Genomic DNA, 8368 nt, shown 5'->3' with positions numbered 1-8368 from the left:
AGAGCTGGCATATGTCCACAGACACTTCCGTGGTCATGTGGCCAGCATGACTAAACGGAACACCATTACCTGCCCACCGAAGTGGTACCTATTAGTCTACTCACATTGGCATGTTTTTGAACTGCTAGGTTGGCAGGAGCTGGGACTAGCAATGGGAGCTCACCCCGTCATGTGGATTCGAACCGCCGACCTTCCGATCGGCAAGCTCAGTAGCTCAGTGGTTTAACTTTTTTAGAACTTAGAAAAAGCTATAGGAAAAATAGAAAAAAAGAGAAAAATAAGCTGGATTATTGATTAGCTACCAGTTTGTTAGATCCTGGCCCCTTTTGGGTCATCAAGGTAGCATGGGAGGTGTGAGGTTTGAGCCTGTTTCTGACTTCCAAAACAAAACATTTTTGGAGTCAGAAGGGAAAAACAAAACCTATCAGGAAGGACTTGGAGAATCAAAACTGGGAAGTGATTCAGCAGAGTGGGAGAAATCACAGGCGCTGACTGGACAAACTCTGGAGGGAGATTTGAAGCCTCCAATCAGTGCTCAAGAGAGGAGAGCAGAGAAGCGTGCAAAATAAAAAGAAGCCTGATTGGCTGCTAATGTGAAATGGCATGAAAAGGAGCATATAAAAAGGCAGGTGCACCAAGAGCAAGCTGCCAGAGACAACCAATCCTTTGAGCTCACAGCACCTGCGGAAGAGTCGTTACCAATGTCAGAAACCTTGCCTATAGCCAGCATGGAACCAGTGCCAGTGCTTTCTGCCCTTGTGGAACTGCCTTCTGCATGGGTTGTTTCAGTAGAGATGCTCCCTGCCGTCCCTGCTGAGCATAGCCTTGCATCCAGTTCCAAGCCTTGTCGTGTCGCTCCAGCACAATCCAGGTGTGCTTCAGATGTCAGCCTTGCCCAGAAGCTCCAGTCCAGTCCAGCCTTGCCTCCAGATCTCAGCCTTGCCTCAATGCTCCAGTCCAGTCTATTCTTGTCTCCAGATCCAAGTCTTGCCTCAATGCTCCAGTCCAGTCCAGCCTTGCCTCCTGATCTCAGCCTTGCCTAAGCACTCCAGCCCAGTCTGGTCTTGTCTCCAAATTCAAGCCTTGCCCAGACGCTCCAGTCCAGTCCAGCCTAGTCTTCAGATCCAAGTCTTGCTTAGGCATTTCAGCCATCCAGTCTTGTCTCCAGAACCAAGACCTGCCTAGATACACCAGCCAAGCCTTGTCTAGCCTCTGTGTGCCAGCCTGATCCAGCCTGTATGCCAGGATACCAACCTGAGTGTTCAGCCAGCCTCTCCTTTGCCATGCCTCTAGCTCCTTCCAGTCTTGCAGCTTCAATCAGAGGATTGGCCAAGTTCTGCCTTGCTGTCTTGCCACAGTCTGACCCTGCAGTGTTGCCTGCGTGCCCTCTGCCACCTGGTTGGATTTGATTTGAACTACATATTCTAATCTATTGCAGAACTTTTACTATTGTAAATAGTTATTCAATAAAGAATTGTATTAGTACTCTGCCCAGCCATCTCATAGTCTGAACAGGACAGGAGGTGACCAAGGGATGAGTCTACACAGTAGTATTGTGGTACAGCTCCTTCTCAAGAGGCTGTTGGTGGATCCCCTCCATTCTGGACAATTATTTTCCAGGTTCCAATTATCCTTTTGTGGGGAAAGTTGTGGAAAAGGTGGTCAGATGGCAGCTATAGAGGATCTTGTAGGAGATAAACTATTAGGAGCCATTTCAATCAACTTCAGACATGAGTATACTGTAGTATAGTGACAGCATTGGTTGCACTTTTTGATTACCTTTGAGAGAGTCAGAATAGGGGTGGTGCACCAATCTTTTAGCTCCTTGATCTCTCAGTGACTTTCAGTATCATCAAACATGGTACCTTCTGGACTGGCTGCAGGGTTGGGCATGGGATGCACTGTGTTGCAGCGGTTTTCCTTCTTCCCTAGTGGTAATTTTTCTGTTGGTGTTGACAGAAAGAGAAAGATTGAGCCTACAGATCCTCACATGTGGGGTGCCTCAGGGCTTGATGCTTTCCCCCCTTCTGTTTAACATCCACATGAAACAGCTGGATGAAATCATCTATCAGTGCAGAGTCTGGTGTCATCAGTACATGATCAAAGATCAGCATGCCAAAATAAAATAAAATAAGATTACTAAACCCACAAGAAAAGATTAATGAAATAGAAGTAGTGGCCTAAATCCAAACTAATAGATTTCTCACATTGGTACCAGTTATTGCCATGTTTTCACTGCAGCCATGCAAAATTTGGCTACTGTGTTGGTGGTAACACAGTTGAAGCCTGAAAGAAGAAGATAGGTATAATATACTTCTGTTTTAACTGGGAGATTTTGCAACAGGGTAGCATATAGTCCTTATGCAGATTCCTGTAAAAATTACAGTGGAGCTGTACAAATTGGATGGTTTTCTTTACCCAGATAGGTAGGTGTGTTCTGTTAAAGGGGTTTTGATGAATCTAATAGTGCCATTGGAAGCAAATTGGACACCTCATGTTTTATGAGATTTTCCTTCAGCCATATCCAAAGGCACAGCAAGGAGAAGAGATTTAAGTTTCAGAAACCATGGCAGATAGTCTATACTAATATTGAACACTGCTGGTATTGTAGGACAGCTCTGTTAGTGTATGGTAGCCCCAGATCAGCGGCAGTCTGGTAGCACCTTTTCCAAATAATAGTAAAGGTAAAGGTTTCCCTCGACATAAAGTCCAGTCATGTCCGACTCTAGGGGGCGGTGCTCATCTCTGTTTCTAAGCCTTAGAGCCGGCGTTGTCCGTAGACACTTCCAGGTCATGTGGCCAGCATGACGACACGGAACGCCGTTACCTTCCCGCCGAAGCGGTACCTTCGGCGGGAAGCGGTTCCAAATAATACATGTTACAAAAAGACATACAGTAAGCTTTCATGAGGTACACCACTCCATGCATTTGATGAAGTGCAGTGCAACTCCTAAAGATATCTCACTTAACTGATCACCATCTACATATGCCAACCATTCTCTTTTGCAGAAATCATTTTCACATACAGAAACTTACAAGAACATGTATATACATATTCCTGTCGCACTTCCAGCAAAAAAAAAAAAAAAAGGGAAAACGTTTTGTTGGTGTGGTGGGGGAACGACTTAGCTACACTGAGAAGGAAAGGAAAGAGAAACGAAGAGGCAAACTTTGGTGGTTATGTGGTAAGGAGACACTGGACAGGGGAAGAAAGAAAATCAATATCCTAGGGGATTGTTGCAAAACCTAAGTTATCAGGTGAAATTACTGAACTGTCTAATTTTCAAATAGTTATGCTTTTGTTCACTTTTTTATGTATGTATGTATGTATGTATGTATGTATGTATGTATGTATGTATGTCCCTTCTGGTCAATATTGACTCCTGGTGACAGCCTGGACAAGTCCCTGCAGCTTTCTTGGCAAGATTTCAGAAGTGGTTTGCCATTGCCTCCTTCCTAGGCTGAGAGAGAATGACAGGCCCAAGGTCACCCAGCTGGCTTCATGTTGAAGGCGGGACAACAGCTCACCATCTCCTGGTTTCTAGCCTGATGCCTTAACCACTACACCAGACTGACTCTCTTCATTAAATTAGTTAATATGTTTGAATTATTGTATTGTAAATTTTCTCTTTGGCTTGAGTTTCAGACTACACATTCTGGGATTGTTGTAACAAATATTGCTTATGTGTGCTAAAAGGAATAACTTTCTGGGGGGAAAAAAGTTGTGTTTTCAGAATACTGCAAAACTGGGAAAAATTGCACAGCTAGGAAAAGGTACAGGGAAAGATAGACAATAAGTTTTTTTGTTCAAAAACGCTATGTTATTGAGTCATTTCATTTTTCAAAGGAGATTGATACATGAGGGAACATGACATGTTCTATGCACAACAAATGTGGGTAATATTTTCTCCTTCTTACAAGTTTAGAATTTAGTGACATCCATTGAACCAAAACATCACAGATAAGTGTAATTTTGATAGCAATAATATTAATTCATATTCTCTTGGGATAAGCGCAGTTCAGAGAAATAGTGACACATCTCGTAAGTTTTAATTATATAAACCTGTAATTATTCTTCTCACCAAAACTCTTGTGGATTTCTGGCAGCAAAAAGACATCAATGCAATATCTGTGACCAAATATTCACAGTTACATTAAAAAGCACTATTTTTAAAATATTATCGTTTATTTTTCATTCAGAATTAAGGAGACAGGACTGTATTGCTAAAATTTGTGATTGGTCTTTGTGAAACTGTTAAGTGTTTATTGGGACACAATTGTAGTTGTGCATTATTCTATCAGCAGAGTAAAATCTGCTGCTTATTTTCCCCTCCCTTGACATCTGAGAATGCCATAATCAGTCTCAAAAGTTTTGCAAAAGCTACAGATGACTCCAACTTTATTTCAGTCAGAATTGTGAATAGCAATGCTAATGTTTTTTTTTTCTCTTATGAAGTTATGAATAATATCAAATATATGAACTCACTTTCAATTCATTTACTTTTTGGACTTTCAGCATTTCAACAGCAATATTTAAACAGATTAGAAATATTGTTGTGATATATTAATGATATGAATTACATTTTAGCCACCAATAACTGAAGTTCATATTGTGTTGCCAACAACAAATTAAAATCAATTAATTGTACTGAACAAATTGTTTGCATTTTAATGACTGAGTTGAATTAATTATCCTCATTGATTACCTGAATATATGTTTATTGTCAAAATAACATCAAATAGGGTATGAATTCAATTCTCAGCCCTAATGATTAAAATATGTCAGACTGATTAATACTAATATTATGTAGGCTACAATAAGAAATTGAACTGTATGGCCTTGGGGACAACATCCTAGATGTTGCACATGCAGATTTCTCCCTACAAGGACAAGAACTTTTTATTGTAAACCGCCCAGAGTCCCTTTTCTGGGGAGATGGGCAGTGATAAATTTGATTGATAAATAAATAAATAAATAAATAAATAAATACCTTCAATTCCTCTGTACACATAAAAATTGAATGATTGACAATCACTCACTCTAATCTAAGAAACCTAATGGAAACTGGAGATCTATCAGGTGTGGTCCTAAACTCCCTGAAGGATGATTCTTAAAGAAGACACTGAGAGTATGCTAAGAGGGTCTTTTAATACAAATGCTTTCATCAAACACTGAACCAAATTTCCACTAAAACTGCATATCTATGAAAATATATGAAAGGAACTGAAGAATATCAGATCTGAACATCTCTGTTTCCTATCCATCTCCTCAGAACCTGTAATCAAAATATTTTTCCCCCCACTGGGCACTGAAGGTCTGTAAATATTTTGAAAACTATGGGTAGCAATTATTCGCTAAAGAGAATGTGAAAATGGACAGATACAAGCATTTTCCCCTGAACTATGCAAATTACATGAGTATTTGTCTGTTGTTATTTTTGGGAAGGGGGAAGTTTCAGCCTATTGGAGACTTAACAATTTCTCTTTCATTCAGGAAAAGCTCAAGTGTTCAAATTCTCCAGTCCTGTCTCACTGTCTCACTCACAGATTCAATTTTACTGGTTTAAATTCCAAAATTGTATACAATTTGAGCTTATTGATGAATTCTGGAAAACAAAATATACAAAACCTTGTGCTCTGCTCAGAGCTGGACAACTGGTGACCCTTGCAGCCCCAGTCAGCACAGCCATGAATGAGGGACCACATGATCTCTCTATGTGATTGTTACTTGCTTGTTAATTATACAAGTGTTATTTGAGAGTGAATACAAAGAGATAGAGATATATATTTTTATTGTATAGAAATAAGTGGTGAATTCTTCACCTTCAGTGTTAGCAGAAGATAGCTGTCCATCCGTATTATCTGAAATATTTGCTAAACATTTAAGGCTGCACTAGCTTCCCACTCTCCAGTTTCATGCCATTTACTCCCATTATCTCCCAAGGACTATCTAAAGATGATACCTTTTCTATCTGAAAAGGTAGCATCTTTTGCATTGCAACAATTATGTTTTCACTCTCAAGACAAATTGATTGCCATTAAAAAAGGGAAGCTGCACTTACTTGGAGGTCCATTCCCTTTCCAGACATACCTACAGCTTTCCTGATGTATGCCATTTAATATTAATGCTGGGATTACATTTTAGGTACAATAAATAGACATGACGTAAGCAAAATCTAATTGAACAATTTTGTCTGTAAGTATCAAGGCCACCATTAAAGCTGGTATGTACCAGAAGTGTTAGGACAACAATATCTAGATTTCTGGGGACTTGAAATCTCAATTTATCTTAAAGATACTAGCTTAAGAAAGGTCAGTCAACAAAGTTAGATGTCACTGTCATACTTTAAAATAATCTCAACAATACAAATTGTTACTTTGTATTGGCTCCCCAATTTTCATCAGTATCTCCAAGTTTAACATTAAAACATATTTGTTAAAATAAAGCAACTTGTTTGCTATTATACCAGTCTAATGCATGTGCATTCTGTTCCATTTTCCCATTCCTTAGAAAAAACATATGGATGTGAGCAATAAAACTCAGCATGGCTAAATATGTATGTCACTCATGAGATGTATTTTAGAGACTATGAGGCACAAGTAAGTTATATAATCTCATTGATCTTGGTCCACTTGTAGATATCCTGCTTAGACACTATATCTGAGTTTATGAGAAGGTAACTGTCACCAACACAAAAAATGTTTCTGGCAAGTAGCACACTTGAGGCATTCCAGATGGTACACTTTATCATTTATTCTCATAGTCATCACATAGACACTATAATATGTGTCTCTCTTAAGAGAGTCTCTTCAACAGAACTCTTTGTCCACATTATATTACAGTGCCCAAACCCCTTTTCTTTAAGATGGTACCCATACAAGTCACAGCTGAGACAGTTATAATGAGAGTATTGGTCAAAGACTTTTAGGAAGTACCAATCCACAATATTCTCCTAACAACCTCCATGGGTTAACAAGGAAGGGGGGATTTGGAGCATCTGATCTTTTGGCTCCATTCTAGTCAAACTGCTAACAACTTTCTCCCCAGTTGACTTAATTATAAATGAATTTATTGTATCTCTCTTCACAACCACTGTCAAGGATTATTTGTCCTAACGATTCAACAATATTTCCAATTTGTGGTGGGAGGGCAACAAATACCCATTATAGTATAATAATGGTAGGAGAAGCATATGTTTCCATCTTTTGCTTGCAAGCATCTAGATGGCCACTGTGAGAAATGAAAGACTGGATTAAGACTGGACATGTACTGATTTGCCAGGACTGTTCTTATATTCTAAAAAAGTACACTTTAATCACTTCTTTATTTTTGGTGAGAGGAAGGACCTCAGATTTCATTTTAGCAGTTAATGAAACTATAAAAATAGTATATACTATGCACTTTCCTTTAAGCCCTTAGAGCAGAGAAAGATGTTACATTATGTCATAGCCATGGGTTCTGGTTTTTCTCCCTTGGAGTGTGGGGATTTTTTTTTTTTTAATACAGTGTATATCCTGTGAGGTGGTTTCAGTTACATGATCACCAGAGGGCAGGAACTACGTAACCAATTTTATCCTATTTGGGACTCATCAGATGTAGGTAGCCAGTTATTGTATTTGTTCATCACCTGCCTATCTACTGTGCATCTGATGAGTCCCAAAGAGGATGAAACCAGTTATCTAATGCATGCTTCTTAGTGATCAGTGCAACAGTTAGCAGCTAATGGTGCCAAATAAGAAAATGATGAATCAGCTTTCATGGACACTGGCTTGTGGAGTTTTTCTTACCATTCTGCAAGATTTGTGGTTAGAACAACAGAATGTGTAGTACCACACTGATTATAGGGTATATAGTTACAAAAAACAAAGAAAGCACCCAGATTTGTATAATGGAGTCCTTTTCCTTAAATATAAAAAACAGGCTGTATAATCATTATATATTATACATATACATATACTATAATGGAAGCCTTCTTTTCCTTAAATATGAACTCCATCTACCCTCACCACAGTCATAAGAACCTGATGTCTACTGAATTGGATGAATAAATACACATTTAACTGTGCTATCAATGGAACTGTTATTTTAAGCTTCAAAGCTCAGATAAATATGTTTTGTTTTGTTTTGTTTTGTTTTGTTTTGTTTTGTTTTGTTGTTTTGTTTGAATATGTGGAGTCCTTGGTGCTCTCTGAGCCTTGTTGTTTTCTTGCAGATGTTTCATTGCCAGACTAGGCAACATCTTCAGTGCAAAGAGGGAGTGGGCCTTGCTCAAAGTTTATATACTGTGGCTTGCCCTGCTTGTGTTGGTAGGGGTGTTGTTCTCTCCTTGGGAGTTCTTTGATTGGAACAGTTCCAGGCCAGCTTTGA

This window comes from Candoia aspera, chromosome 4, assembly GCF_035149785.1.
Source record: "Candoia aspera isolate rCanAsp1 chromosome 4, rCanAsp1.hap2, whole genome shotgun sequence".
Classification (NCBI taxonomy): domain Eukaryota; kingdom Metazoa; phylum Chordata; class Lepidosauria; order Squamata; family Boidae; genus Candoia; species Candoia aspera.
The sequence above is the reverse complement of the archived record's forward strand: the minus strand, read 5'-3'. Positions refer to the sequence as shown.